This window comes from Rhinolophus sinicus, linkage group LG01 (genome assembly GCF_036562045.2).
Source record: "Rhinolophus sinicus isolate RSC01 linkage group LG01, ASM3656204v1, whole genome shotgun sequence".
NCBI lineage: Eukaryota > Metazoa > Chordata > Mammalia > Chiroptera > Rhinolophidae > Rhinolophus > Rhinolophus sinicus.
Window position 1 is genome coordinate 52459522 of NC_133751.1, and position 16506 is coordinate 52476027.

The following is a 16506-nucleotide window of genomic DNA, read 5'->3' on the forward strand; positions in this document are numbered from 1 at the left end:
TGGAGAGGGGCATATTAAAGCTAAATGGGAATATAGATAAGATTTAGATGCTTGAATGTCTCCTGTTTAAATGTTGTGTGTGAGAAACTTGGATGTCTCTCAGCCACAGAAATGACTGTGTGAGTAAGGGAAGATTTCTCAGCTGCCAAAATTGAAGAGGATGGTCAGAAGGAAACAGTGGCAAGGACAAAACCCATCATGCAAGAAGGAGAAACCATCCATAGAAAACAGTGTTCTGGGGGAAAGGGGTGGTAGAAGAGGTCAAAGGGGGTCAAATATATGGTGATGGAAGGAGAACTAACGCTGGGTGGTGAACACACATGCAATGTAATGATGATGTATTATAGAAATGTACACTTGAAACCTACATTTTACTAACCAATGTCACCCCAATAAATTTAATAAAAAATTTTTGAAAAAGAAAACAGGGCTCTGAATTAGTTTGGTGGAAGTAAGAGGACATGTTCTTAGGGAAGTTATGCTGCTCCTAGTAATTGTAACTTTTAAAAACAGTCTCATACATCACCTATTTTAAAATCAATCTGTAGCTTTACTGGGAAAAGCTCATCTTTTTCCAAGTTATAAGTTTCCTAATCTGTTCTTATAGCATCCATCAGGATCAGTCTCTTCTCCCTTGAGACTTCGTACTTCCATATGTGCTCTTTTTTTGTATCTAATTTATCATTTATCAGAAATCTTTTTATACCCCCAAATAATTTTTATAAACATTCCTCCTGACCGACCATCACACGTACCCAGTCTTTCCTTTATAATTTGAAGTATTCAAGATTGTGCAGTTAAAATTTTATTTTTTAGGTCAGTGTCAGCAAACTCTTTTTATTTTGCAAAGGGTCAAATAGTAAAAATTTACAGCTTTGCAGGCCACATAGTCTTTGTCCTAATTACTCAACTCTTCTACTGTGCTGTAAAAGCATCCATAGCTGTGCCCAAGCAAATGAGCATAGCTGTGCTCCAAAAACCTTCTTTTACAGAAACAGACGATTGTAGTTTTTGTGATAGTGATTTGTAGATCCTTGTTTTAGATGAGAGTCTTGCATTTTTCTTGAGCCAAATTTCCTTTGAGAGACTCTTTTTAATGAAATTATGCCTCTCCTTTTCTCTATGAATTATTTTTGAAATCTCTTTTCTTGAAATCTAGATAAATGTCTTTAATATGATCATGCTTTTTATACCCTTGAATCTGTGACCAGCCTGGGTTTACTCTGTAAGTGGAATGACATTTAAGAAGCAGAAAATAATCAATTCAAACTTAAAGGAATTTTTTATTCAGTTAATTCCATTTAAACATTTTCTCATTTGTTTTTTGGCTTTAGAAGGAATTTATAGAAGACCCAATTCATAACCTGTGTAACACTTTTTTTTCTTTTTTTACTCTTCTTTCCTATTTTCACATACATTATACTTTATCAATTTCTCTTTCCTCAACTCCTGATCCAAATCCCCATGCCCAAGCAAGTTCAACCCACAAAAGTTTTTATTTTTTCTTTGTCCTCTCTTATTCAGAGCACTGTATCTTGTAAATTGACAAAAAGGGGCTTCCTAAGTTTGTTTTTTATTTTTTAGTTATAAGGTTTTTGTTTGTTTGTTTTTGTTGTTTTAATTTTTCCATTTTCTGTTTCCTCCATTCTTTGATTCAAAATTCAAAGAACTAGGGCAAAGAGGGAGCATCTAGGCCACCGGAGAGCAAATCAAACTCTTGAACATTCCTGATTTTATTTTTTATCCTTTCAAATATTGCCTTTATTATCTTCATTATCATTATTAGCTTAATTATATTTCAATTACATGTAAAACACACATGCACACTTACACCCAGTACCTAGAAAGAATACCATTGTAAGTGGCCTTAGAGCCCATCCTTTCTCCAACACCTTTAGGTAGTGCATCTCCTAAGTTAAAGGGCTGGAAGCTGACAGAGAGGGGAAAAGGCAAGACCCTCACTGCCACTTCTCTGCTACACATTCATCAACCAGCACCCCCTAACACACACAGCCATCTCACACTAAGACAAAGGAAGCAAATAAATAAAAAGGCTCCGGGAGCCACACTGCAACCACACTATAACCACCTCTGAGCATCACTGGACAGCTGGAGGGGTGAGAGCAGAGGGCCTGTCCATAAACCAAGTTCGTCTCTCTGAACCATGCTCAGAAAGGCAGCCTTCCTACAGGAAGCCCAGAAATGTAGAAAGTGATTGCTATCAGACGGGGCTGCTATCAGAGGACACCGACAGAGAAGATCTTTGTGGAGATTCAGTGGCCTAAACTGAAGTTTAGGCAATAGATCTTGGTATAGTGAGGAAGTTTGAAGAAGTCTTTGCAGCCATGGTATTGGCTTGCAATGGGCAGTCTTCACCAGGGGTTGGGAATAGGTTTGCCAAGATGCATTTTCTGGTGGCAGTTGAATGCAGAAAGAACTGGGGCTGGTTGTGTAACAGTTGAGGAACAATAGATTTGGGGACTCAAAATAGTAGAATAAAATAAAATAGGAAGGAAGCTTAGTGATTATCTAGTAATCTAATAACCTTCTTTTACATGGAAAGGAAAATGAAGCCTTTAGAGGAAAAGGGATTCCCCCAAAGTTACCTAGCCAGTTAGTCCAGACAGAGAAAAATAATACCGATCTGACAGTCAAGCCCTTTATCCTCTTCATTGCTCTGTGTGACTAGAAATAATAACTTGGTTCAGAACACCGTGATACAACTTGGGCTATTGTGCCGAGGTGAGTGACAAGAGGGTGTAGTGACCCATCTTTCTTTAGAGCTTAAGTTAGAGCCATGGTTCATAAAGGGGCTTCTCCAAACCACCTGGAAGTTATCTTCTTATTTGCTTCACATGGTCAGACTTCCCTCCCTGGAAGTCAGTAGTAGCCAGCTACCTAGGTGATTCTGATTTACTTACTCCTCCCACTTGAGAATCACAGAGCTAGACAACTGTGATTCTTAACTATGCCACACATTAGAATCTCTCATGGAACTTACACATTTTAAAATAATACTCCTGCTCAGATTCCGCTCTTAAAAATTCTGATTTCGTTGGTTTGGGGTAGTGCTGAGTCATGTGTATTTTAAGCATACTAGGTTTTCTAATGTGTAGCCAGGTTTGAGAAATATGAGGTTATAAAGAGCCTGGAGAGCTCAAGCCTGGAGTGGGACAACAGTGAAAGATAAGGAGAACAGTTTGGAGAGATGTTATTGAGGATCAATTAGGTCAGAAGAGTGCCAGTGCTCATGAAGAGAGTAAAAAAGGAGGAGCAAGAAGCTGATGGGCCTCTTTGGGCAAGTAATGAGGTTCAAACAGCCTCAGGTGAAAGCACTCCGGAACAGCAGGGCTTAGAAGGAAATCTGCTAAGACAAGATCTACGGTCTCCAGACTGAAGTACGTTTGGTTTTCTCAGCAAGAAGAAATGGCGAAGGACAAATGACTCAGAAGGAAGCTTTTTGAATTGGCAAGTAAAGGAAAAGTAATAATGGGGCAGTTCTAGCTATAAGAGGAAGTGTGTTTTACTCTCAGCAATTCCAGGGCCTTAACCCATCAGGTACCAAGGCCAAGCCTTCTATAAAATGAGTGATGGACTCTTTGGACCAGAGAGCCTTAGAGATCATGGGAGTCAGTCTCCTCACCTCACAAAGGAACTTGCCCAAAATCTCCTGTAAGCCAGGGCTCCGACCTCTGTCCATCCCCGGGAGAGTCAGCTCAGTGTACTAGTTAAGAGCTCAGACTCTGGAGCCAGCATGCTGGGTTTGCTCTCCTCATTTACTTAGTGTGGGCCTTTGGGGAAGATATTTCAACTCTCTGTGCCTCAGTTTCTCATCTATAAAATGAGGATTATAGTAGTCTAACTTCATCATGGATGGTGGGGTGCATTAAATGAGTTAATATCCATAAAGTGTTTAGAACAAATGCCTAGCCTGTATTATGTGTTATATAATATTAACTGTCATTATATGATAAACAGGCATCTTAGTGAACAAGACTGTGATAATACCTTGCCGATTTGAGGATAGATATTTGCGGGGGGGGGGGGGGAATGCAAATTTATCAAGGTGCTTTATTTTTGATAAACACTCCAAGGTATTAAATTCAGGTGAATCCCAAAGCCATGTGTTTTCATATGCAGTTTCTTTATAGTACAGATTCCTGGGTCTTACTCCATATCATCTGAAAACAGCCTCTTGGAGGTAAGGACGGGGACTCCGTATTTTCCAAATGTGGGTCAGGTGATTCTGTTGAACTTTAAAGAGGGACACACCTTCTTCGCTTGCTGGCTAAGGATCCAAGGCCTTCCCTGTCATGTGAGATAGGTATTAGTCTCTTTTTCACTGTTACAGATATGGAAATTGGGGCTTAGAGAGTCTGAATAACATGCCCAAAGTCATTAACTTTGTAAATAACAGACTAGAGATTCTAACGCCAAATCTTTAAGACCCCAGAGTCACCATCCTGCCAGTTACCATGTAATCTTGAGGAAATAAATTACCTCTAGGCTTCAGTTTTCTTATCTGTATGATGGGATAATATTGGTATCAACATCATAGGAAGTTGTGAAAATTAATGCATGTCAGGTGACTTGCAGAGTACCTTGCTCATAAAAGCAATGAAATGTTGACTGTTGTTTCTAGTATAGATATTGACATTGCTATTTCTACTCTGCTTTCCAAATATTTCCTGCAACAAACATTTCCTTCACATCCATGTAGTCTCAGGTGGTAGGTACCCTAAGCTATGAAGCCACAAAGGCCAGAAATTGAGATAAATGAGGTTCTTATCTCCAAGAACCAACCACTTCAGTAGAAACTGCAAATAAGAAACTGTACTATAAGACAAGATGTGATCATGATCAGAAAGGAAAAAAAGTGCAATTATGATTTAGTAAAAATAAGTTGTCCACATGGGGGAGCTTAGGAAATATGTCATTTTCGGTAGCTGAGTTTTCTAGATAAATATATACTCTTTAAATAACATTTTATTTTTATGTTTATATTGGAATGTAGGCATTTCTGAAAATAAGGCATACTTTGCTGTCTTTTTTAGCCAAGAATAGTGTGTGCCATTTTAATGACTTAGGATCACCATTGGGAACTTTATTTACTGGGTTGCGTCATCACACCCAAGTCCTCAGGAACTTCTGAGGTGTACTTGTCTCTTCGTTGTTGTGCTTGGCTTTTAAAATTTTTTCTGTCTCTTTCATTGTTGCAAAATATTCACTTTCCTCCTCACAGAAGTCATTGTAATTCTATCAGAAATAATAAAGGCTTGAAAGTCCATTCAATCTGTATTTGTATGCTAATCCTGCTAGTCTGGGTGAACTAAGGCCATTCATTCCTTCATTCAACAAATGTTTATGAATTCCCCATTATTATGTAAGGAATTTTGCTATGTCTAAGGATGTACAGATACTATGTTTCCCCAAAAATAAGACCTAGCCGGTCTTATTTGCCTCTTTTGGAGCGAAAATTAATATAAGACCCGGTTTTATTTGAATATAAGACCAGGTATAATATAATATAATAATATAATATAATATAATATAATGCAATATAATATAATACAATACAATATAATACTGGGTCTTATATTAATTTTTGCTCCAAAAGACGTATTAGAGCCGATGGTCAAGGTAGGTCTTATTTTCGGGGAAACACGGTATATTCATGTAAGTTTCTGTCTTCAAGAGGCTATAATGTGGAGGTTTCTTAATCGTTTATAACTATAATTTCCTCACATGTCCTAAGTGTAGCTGAGGCAATAACAAACACTGAAGTGTTAGGAATTATTTTGGAGGGTAGGATAGCGATAAATACACACAGGAGGATTCCAATCCACAAAAATCTTCCATGCTCACATTCTTTATTCACAAGCTTTATGGAGTACTTCCAGGTGCTATTGTAGGCTCTGGAAATGCAACAGTGAACAAGGCAGTCTGCGCCCATTGAGTTTACATTCTGGTGACAGAAATTGACAGTAGACAAGTAAATATACGACACATTTTCAAATAAGTGATCTAAAATATATAGAGAAGAAGTGTGTAGAAGATGATCAGAGATGGGAGGTCTTTCAGTTGTCTCCTAGATCTTTTCATAACGATGTCCATAAATATGTTGCTTAATAAATCCGTGTGGTCCATTAATTAAATAGACATTGCTGTGAGGTATCATCTGTTACCAGGTGTCAGATCTCGTTCTGAAAAAAAATCTCTAAAGTTTGTGATTTCTTTTTATATAAACTATATTTTCTCCCCTTAATCAATTTGTATGTTTAATTTACTTAATTTACTTAGAATAAAATTAACCAGGACAAATTATTGAAAGAAGCATGGTATAAATGTTATATCAAATGCCAAGAAATTAAATAAACAAGGTAATGTGAACTTTATACACAAGATAAACCCTGTAAAACCCATTTGTAAAAAGGGTAAAACATGATCAAAAGGAAATAGAATAAAGATAACAGAGAAAATGAAGGGACTTGTGAAGATCAGGTACATAGATATAAAAATTAATCTAATAAAATAAAATTGTTCATGAATAGCGAGATAATTAATTTTTAATGTTCAAGTACTTCTGTTTTTATACCAAAATGTTACCTTCTGTTATGATAAAAAAGAAGTACATTTAAAATATTTGAATTTAAGCTACTTCAGTATGAAGACTTGGAACAAATGGAACTAAGATAGGCAAAAATATATGTGGTTCCCTTCAAAGTAAGGGAAACACAAAAGATCATTTAAAAAATGTGGGGAGGGGGAGAGATTTTCTGCTCCAAAGAGTTTGTTTCATGAGTCTGCAGCTTCCTGCCGTATTTACTTTTTTCTAGTTAACTATACACAGCCAATAAAAATGTAAAATTATTTTGCTACAGATGAAGCAAACTTATATTTAAAAAAGTATATGTCTCCTGTTGCTCAATACAAATATCACTCAGTGTTACTCTCTTGATAGGCTGTTCAGCTAATCACTCCTAAGAATGAGGCTCAACATCTGGATGTATCACTTACTGATGGAATGTATGATCTTAACCAATCTTTTAATCAGTTATGCAGCTGTAGAATATTGACAGTAATACCCAGTCTATGAATGTGAATCATATGAGCTTGCTAGTGTTGGCCATTTTTGTCTTACAAATAACTTCATTTTGTTCAGTATGATACACGGTTCAGGATATGACTATCAAATGAGATAAATATGAAAGTGATTTCATATTAAAGTATAACAAGTGTAAATCATTTATGTAGCAATAAAGTATTGGATACTACATGTGTGAAATATGCTCTACAAATTGGGTCATCCTCCCATACTTAAAGTGGTAAAATATTAATGGGGAGGACAAAGTACATAAGAATAACAATAGAAAATAAAGTGTGTGTTGAGTCAAGAAAAGAAAACCTTTGACTGGATCATCTTCTAGTGTTTGGATATAACAAATCATCAGATAATAGTTGGTGAGCATCCATCCAGGGTGAGGAGTGCATCTTTGTGTCCTCTTGTTTTTTTAATTGGTATAGGGTTGCTTCTTATTTTCAGGCTCACACCTGATTTCCAAGTGGCTTATCACTCGCTAGGGTCTATAATGAGCAAATTATAATTTCCCTCCTATTTTATACTCCACAATAATTGTCCAAGAGAAAATTTCTTCAACTTCAAACAGTATTAATTCAAGCTATAATTTGTGTTAAAATCTTAGAAGGTTTTTCATATAGTTCAGTGCGGGGCAAACCTGTATTTGTAAAGGGCCCGATAATAAATATTTTAGACTTTGTGGGCCACATGGTTGCTATCGCAACTCCGTCAGCTCTACTTTTGTAGTTCAAAATCAGGAATATACAATACATAATAAAGGTCAAAAAAATATTTATGAAAATGGGCAGCGGGCCAGATTTAACCCATGGGTGATAGTTTGGCTATACCTGATCCAGATGAAAAATTATACTGCAGATTCTTAACTTGGCTTCCAGCTGTGGGACTTGGTTTGGAAGTGTGGAGGCAGCTTATAAAATCTTTGAAAATCAAACACAATCATTGTGTGTCAGTATGTATATTTCTTTTTCTTTGTATTTATTGTATGAGACTGTTCATTGCTATGACCGGATTCCCAAAATAGGTCCGAATGAGAAAAGTTGAAGGCCACTGCAAATAGATTATTTTTTTAAATGAATCAGACTAATTTTTGGAAGTTTGAGGGAAGTGAACCTTTTCTCAATTTCTAACGAGTTCATTCAACATTCTGAGTTGTCTGTCAAAGGATGTGTAGCTCTCTGTGGTGGTTACTTCCATCTCAGCAAGGTTGTAAAATCACTCACTAACAGAGAGACCTCTCTCCACCCACTGTTCTCTAGGTGGAAGTTGAAAGAATAGAATTCCATCTAACAAAAGAAAGTTGTTAATGGCCCTGATTTAGATTGTGTGAGTGACTTTCTGGAGGGGGATTTATTTCAAGCATATGAATGAATTTACTCCTCCAGGGCTCTTGGGAACTACTGGGTACAATAAAGGGGCAATTTACTGAAAAGCATCAAGGTGTTCTTAGGCATCCTTAAAACTAAACATGACTATTAATAATTATAATGGTTATAATAATAACAGAGTAAACTGAAAGTGTGGGAATGTTCCTGAACTAAAAATATAAAAGGGATTCTGTGATTTGGAATGCTCTTGAGGCCAACCAGAAGACTTGTTCTGGATAAGATCCAGAGAGGTTGGTAATACAGGCTTAAGCAATAATTTGATGGATTGATAGATTGATGGAAGGAAGGAAGGAAGGAAGGAAGGAAGGAAGGAAGGAAGGAGGGAGGGAGGGAGGGAGGGAGGGAGGGAGGGAGGGAGGGAGGGAGGGAGGGAGGGAGGGAGGGAGGAAGGAAAGAAAAAAAACGAGGTGTAGATGAGCCCATGTTTAGAGTTTTGAACCACCTTTATCTGAGAACTGGGGACACTCCCAGAGAATTTGAGTGCTCTAATCCCCTTGGGAACAATAGTGACTTCAGTCATTTTAACTAACACTGCATTTGAGAGTCAGCTACTTCTGGTAACATTGAGAATATGTAGAAAAGCCAAATATTCTGTAATATTCAATGATTAGTGCTAGTTTTCCCATGCGATTTTTCTGCTTACTTGGAAGGGAAAGGATAACTATTATGGTGAAACAGAATTAGTAGTATATTTTGTTCTTTTACTGGAAATAAATCTAACTATGAAAACTTCATATTGCTCAACTTTTATGATGAATAAAAATTAGAAGTCATACATGTAATGTAATAAAGCATACATTTTGAAGCCCTAGAATCTTAAATTTAAATCTCAGCTCTGTCATTTACTAGCTGAGTGATGTTAAACTACTTCCTTATTCTCTCTGAGACTAAAAATTGTCATGTAAACTGGAAAAGCAGGCCTCGTGAAGTAAAATCTTATCACAGTCAGTGGCAACCCTTTCCTGCCAATCATGAGAAAATAGAGCACAAACCAAAATGAATGACCTCTGTTGGCTTTCCTGCCCTTAAGAAGGTCACAGTCCAGTGAGAAATTAAGAGTTGGAGCACAAAAGGTTATAACAAAAGGTAAAAATTAGACAAACATTAAAGGTGTTATTTTCCAGCATTAAACTTGAAAAACTTTCAGAAAAACATGTCTCATTCATTAGTAAATCTCCCACATAGCCTTTCACATAATAAATTCTCTCTCTCTGTCTCTGTCTCTGTCTCTGTCTCTCTCTATACACACACACACACACATACACACACACAAATGTGTATATATGTAAGTATATATGTATATGTGTGTGTGATATGTCTGCGTATATATATATGTATATGTATGCATGTGTGTGTGTGTATTTGAATCATTTGCCCATAAACATTTAATTGAAATAAATTTACAGACAGGATTTTATTTTTTAATCTGAATAAGTTTACTATAGTATTTTTAAAATGGCTTTCAAAATCAGATAATAGAAACATAATTAGGAAATGATCAGTTTTAAGTATTCATTTTCTATTTTTGAAGATTATTTAAGTTTGATATAATCATAAATTATAATAATGATTTTGCTTAACAACTGCCTTGGAAAACTCCAGAAATTTTAAATCTCTTTTCATTAGTCAATACTCAGCATAACAATGTATCTAGGGTAATTTCTTCAGGTGTGGGCCTCCTTTTCTTATGAAATAAGGGACCAATACTAGACAGTCTCTAAGGGTACAGCAAACTTTGAAATTCTATAAGGTCCTCAAAGGTTTAGAATCATCTGTGACCCCAACCGGCAGCACAGTTGGTGAGGGGCCCCACCAGGTCTCCTCTCATGGAGATTCCTGAAGGCACATTCTCTCTAGCAGAACAGCTGACCCTGTTAAGGGGGTCTTTGAGTCAGAAAATCTAGGAGCAGCCAATGAGCTTCTGGTCTGAATCACTACTAAATACTGTTTTATTTTGTTAAGTGAATTCGGGTATTTTGTATAGAATCAAATATATTTCTAGTTTTATAACTTTAAGTTTGGATGTTCTAAAAGGGAGTAAGGCGGTTTTAAACAGAAAATGGTAAGTCTGGAAACTGCTATAAGAGGCCACGAGTTGGGGAATTCGTGATGACAATTAGTGTCTAATGCAAAAATTTGTTTGTACGCGGCTGTGGGTAAGGACCTATGTTGAATACAATATAGCTGGAGTGAACTGGCTCTTTTTAGATTTTAGCTTTTTCATCTTCTCAGTAAGAAAAATTGAGCTCAGTGATCTCTGAGATCTATTAATTTTAAAATCCACCTATAAAATTAAGGTTGTTTTGAATTGAAATTTTAGAGATTTAGAAATTTTTCAGGAGCACTGAAAGAACTTAGATGTAAGACAAGTTTGAGTGATGACTTTGGGCAGAAGAGGAAGAGCAAGAGGGAATACAGACGGTTAGCAGACACCCCTTTGTATTTTCAGGTCATTTCTACAAAGGATAAGGTTCTTTTCCTTTTCTTTTTTCCCTGAGTTAATACAAAGAGTTTAGGATAGTTAATCTAAGAAAAACAAGCTGAAAGAAAAAAGAATTGACTTCAGGCTTTCTATCATTGGGTGTGACTGGTTTGACAAAACCATTTGAACAGAGTGATTGTTCTATGAGTAACTGATACTGAGATTCACCCAAAGGCAAAGCGTTGGAAGGTAGGTAGGATTTATCTCACTCTTCCTGTCCCTATGGCACCAGCTGATTTCTTTCCTTCCTTTCTCTCAATATTTTACATATTTATTCTGAAAATGGGAATTGAAGCTGAGTGTGCATAGAAGAGACTTTGAAGATCCTCTAACCTAGATCATTGATTTTTAATTAAACCCTTTCTTCCTATGAGCTATTGCTTAGAATCCTGAGACAAGCAAAATCTAGACTTCATGGTGTTAAGAAGGGGTGTGTGGGGGTGGCATCTGGAATCCAACTAGAATAACCATTTCTTTACATGTGGTGAACACACTGAAGCAATCGGAAACTTAGGGTTTCATGAAATACAATTTGAAAACCACTGATCTATCTCAAACCTCACCTCCATCTTTGTAATATAACCCCCTTAAAGCTTGAGTCCTTGAGGAGGGAAGTTGACCAATTTAATGTAATAAGCCTGATGCAAAGGTGACCTAGAGAAAAGTGAGAGATCATGGAGGCATTACTTTGGTCCAAGGGCACAGATAGAGGGAGAATGGTTTGAACTGGAGAGAAATGAAAAATAATTCAGGTTTAATATAATTACTTTATTTTTGTGTGATACTTTTACATCTTTAACAGAACTTAATTAAATACACTATTTAATTAGTTCAACTTAGCAAGTATGTTCTGTGTACAAATTATGTACTTGATACAAATATAGCCAATTTGTATCAAGTTTGTATCAAGATACAAATATTGACTACCAGGCACTGTATAGAAAATGTGTAGCACATCATTTCAAGTAAGCCTCTCAACCACCCCATGCAGGAAGCATAGTTGAAAAGACTAATGTACAAAAAGGGTAAGTAACTTGACCTTGGCCTCACAGTATGTCAAAAGTAGAGCTAAGATTTGAACCCAAGCCTGTCTCACTCCGAAACTGATGTTCTACTGTAACTTCAAGGAGGTACCAAACTGGAAGAAGCACACAGATGAGAGAAATGAACTTTGCCCTCAAGTTAGTTAAAATCTTCTACAGTAGATTGATTGTTATATGACTAAAATAGGATACATTAGCATGGACGAGATCCAACTAAGGATCCAGACAGTTTGAAAAAAAAGACGATATTTCAAATAAGGGACCATGGTATACTTTGTGGGAAGGAAAGCACTGAGAATTGGGGAGACTTTTGAGAGGTTGTAGAGCAGAGGTCACAGTCAAGGAAGCTCAAGTTCCTGGAGCTGGGAGGCTTGTCGAAGGCTTAGCAGTTGATTAGTGGTAGCATCCGAAATACAGGAAAGGTCTTTTAGGAGTAAGAGGAAAACTAGAGCGAAAATATAAAACAAAGGAATGGCAGCGTAAGAACAGAGAGAAACCAGAACTTCCGTGCGGAAATAGATATAAATGACTGTGGAGCCAACAGCATTTTTCTCTCTTCTGCTTTAGATAAAGTCACTGTGTCTTTCCTTCCCTCTAACCCTTTCTTTTTGAATCAGTCTCATACTTTCTCTTATTTAAGATCTAGGTCACATTAACTACTAATCTGTTTAGAAACTACATCTAAATTTTGGTCAATTTAAAAACTTAGTGTTTTTTTTTTGGTATTGATTCTCTCACAATGAATATCATTATTGATGAGACTCTACTTCCTGTTCTGTGTTTACCTTCTAGTGCTCACCTGGCTGTCAGGACACCAATCATAGTGTTTAGGTCTTCGAATATTCGGGATGTACTTGTGAGTCCATGTAGATGACAATTCATGGAGAGTTTATTTGCATTTTGGGGTTTGATTTGTTCATTTGTTAACCTCCATTTTTGCCACTGGTTAGGAATTGCTTTTACTTATATTTCCCCACATTCTTCTACTTCACTTTTATCTGGAGAAAATGTTTAATGTAAATCAAACATATCCAAAAGACTTATCCATGGAATTATTCTCTGTAACTTTCAGTTCAGTATTAGATCCATTAATTTTCAGTTTCTTTTCACTCACTAGTTGGCAGTATACAAAACAAATTTGCCCCGATTCCAAAAAGAAAATAAATAAAATTAATTTATGCTTTCAATTTAAAAGTAGTATATTTTCAGTTGCTCTTCTAGTTATATATATATATATATTTTTTTTTCTGTTTTTAGATGTGGACACCGGGGACATCATAAACTCTGGTAGCCCACTCGCACTTCTATCTCCACCAGCTTAAATTTCTCACTTTGTTCCCTCTAAATGTGCACTTTTTGACCTCATAGAGACATCTAGTTTCTTTGTTCCTCCATTCGTATCCCTGTCCTAGCTCCTTTTCCTACTCATTCCAATCTTACCCCAAGCTAGTCTTCACAATTCTCTCAATTCTCTGGCACTCATGACCTATCCAGTGAAGCAGTAGTCATGGTTCTTTTATCTGTTTTTCTCGTACCACTTTCAGGTAGTATAAACCAGAGAGAATCACAGAACTGTGCAAGTTGGAATTATGGAAAATTCACCCACATTTACAAACCCTCATCTTTTCCCTCCAACTAGCTATTCAATGCCTTATTCCCTCATTTTCAACAGCCTACTGCTTCATTAAGAAAACTGAGGCCATCCGGCTGTCTTCTGTAAACACATTTATATCACACTTAATTTGTTTCCTTTATTTCATCCCAGAATGAGGGGTTTAGCGGCTTACGTTCAAGGACATCCTTTCAACTTACACCCTTTACCCCTTCCTATTTGCCTCCTCTAGGACGCTCCTTCATGCCATTCTCTTTCTTTCCAATATCTTAAATTTCTCTCTCTATACTTCCTTTCTGCTTTATCTTTTTCAGTACAATTCAAGTTTTTCTCATCCAATAATATCAAAAGAACATTTTCCTTTCACCCATATTTACTCCTCACACCACTGAAATTTTCCTTGTGCTTTCATTAATTTATGGGAAGTATTATTGTCAAGGGATCCAGTGATCTCCTTGGATCAATCCTAGTAAATATTTTTCAGGTCTTAATCTTCCGAGATCCTTCTGTCACGTTCAATACTGTTGATTCTTTTAAAAATGTTTTTCCACTGGCTTGTAAGATGCCATAAACTTTTCATTGTCTTTTCATAAACTTCTTACTTCTTAGATTCTCCAAATAGGGCTCCTCCTCTCCTTTCTGCACATTCTCTGCATAGTTCATTGTATCCACTCTTATGGATTCATTTTTACCCTATGATAAGGATTTCTGCTTCTAAACTTGTGACCCATTCTTTGTCTTAAAGTTTAAGGTTTATTCAACTGTCCACTTTCCTTTTTATATATCTCATAGGTGCTTCAAACTCAGCATGCTAAAATGGAACTCATCATCTCTTCTCCCTCTTTAAGCCAGATCTTCCTACTATATTCATATTTACTGATTAGTTAAGGGAGTCATCAACTACTCAGTTCAAGAAAGCTGGAAACTTGAATTTATCCTTGACTCTTCCTTCTCCCTTCATTAGTAACATAAACAATATTTGATTTAGCTTTTTAACTAATTATTGAATTTGTACCCATATTCTCCATCCCTACTTCTGCTATCATCCTACTGTCTTACCTGGACTGGTGCGACAACCTCCTAAATAACCATTTTGCCCATAAACTAATTTGCTGTAAATCCTTCCTTTATACAACTTTCAGAAGTATCAACATAAAGCATATTCTGCTTGTGTCAATCTCATACTTTAAATCCTTTCATGCTGTAGAGGTGGATACACTAACCTACATATGTGTTAAAAAAAAAATTGTATAGAACTAAATATATACAAAAACACCCACACAGACACACAGACAGCTACGAGTAAAACTAAGAATTTCTAAATAAGATCAGTGGAGTGTATCAATATCAATCTCCTGGTTGTGGTATTATGTGGTAGTTTTGTAAGATGTTACCATTGGGGGAAACTGGGGAAAGGATACATGGACTTGTTCTGTATTATTTATTACAACCACATGTGAATCTACACTGATCTCAAAATTTAAAAGTTCATTTAAAAATATCTTGCAAAAAATAACCTTTGATACTAGTAGAAGTATTGAAGTATGTGAGCTTCAAACATAGCATTCAAGTTTCTACTTCACTCTTCAACTTATTCTCCCAGCATTCTCCTCCCCAAATGTTTACACTCTAGAAGAATAGATAAAAGAAGAAGAATAGGTAAAAGCATCATTACTGTTGTTTCACTGGATAGGTCATGGGTGCCGGGTAATTGAGAGAATTGTGAAGACTAGCTTGGGGTCAAGATTGGAATGAGTAGGAAAAGGGGGTAGGACAGGGATAGGAATGGAGGAACAAAGAAACTAACACAGTCGCTTACATACTCGTACATCAAGTTATTTTCCATTTTAGTATTTTGTTTATGCTAATACCATAAGCTGCTCACTTATAATTTTAGTCCTTACCTGGCCTGGCTAATTTCTCCTCTTTATTTAAGGCTTTCTTTGACCCATCAGATCAGATGATGGATTCCATCTGTATTCTCTTACAGTGTTATACACACTCTTATTACATTTATTAGAGGTTTGTTTTCCTGCACCATGGCCTTCTAGAGTACGAGTGCCCATTATAGTTCCTGGCAAATAATAGATTCTCTATATATGTTTGACTCGAGTAAATGAAAGTGCTTCTCCATATAGCTTTGAAATCATGGACAATAAATTCAAAGAATGCTATTATTTTCTGTTATGTAACTAGACCAGAGCATTCATTTGCAAATTTAAAATGATTAACTGTTCTAGTACACTATTTAACTCTTTTTAACAATAAAAGTAATGATTGAGAGCTTTGCTAATTTCATCCTGGGGTAAAATTAGTCTACTGATAATCACAGTGAACCACATACTAAGATGCTCTGTGTAGATAAAATACAGATTTGGAAAAATCATGACCTGAGAGCGCTGATGTTTTCCTTTATGTATATAAGGATCTAAGTTATTTTTATTTCTATTTTTTTAACATAAAGGCAAACTTGAGGATCCAGCAACCAAATAAAGAAAACAGAAATAGGATTCATTTTGCAACACACTCAGATGTTTGCTTATCCTTTAGTCTAACTAGAATTCCATACTCCAATTAAAAACCACCCACACACACATCAAGGTAGGTAACTAGTGATTAAAAAAAAAAAAAAGTCTAGGTCCAGAAACTTGAGTTTATTGTCCCTGGGCATGATACTAACATGGTAGTTATGAGGGGGGTGATTATGCTGAGGGTGAAATTTAAGTTTCTGAACTTGCTTCTGTTTTCTGATTTTACTATTTTACTTGCTGGAGGCTTAATGGGCAGATAATCAGTGAAGACATTTATAAAATGGGTTTAATAATAGGTCAGACTTGCTGTCAGACTTAATGAGGGAATGTTTATTTACTTTTTGAAATCTGCAG

General features: G+C 36.2%; 1 protein-coding gene across 5 annotated transcripts in view; it reads left to right on the forward strand.

Annotated features, from left to right (window-relative positions):
- The window catches only part of TP63 (tumor protein p63), a 221884-nt gene that overhangs the window by 63489 nt on the left and 141889 nt on the right, over nt 1-16506 (forward strand). The gene's annotated exons all lie outside the window — the stretch shown is intronic.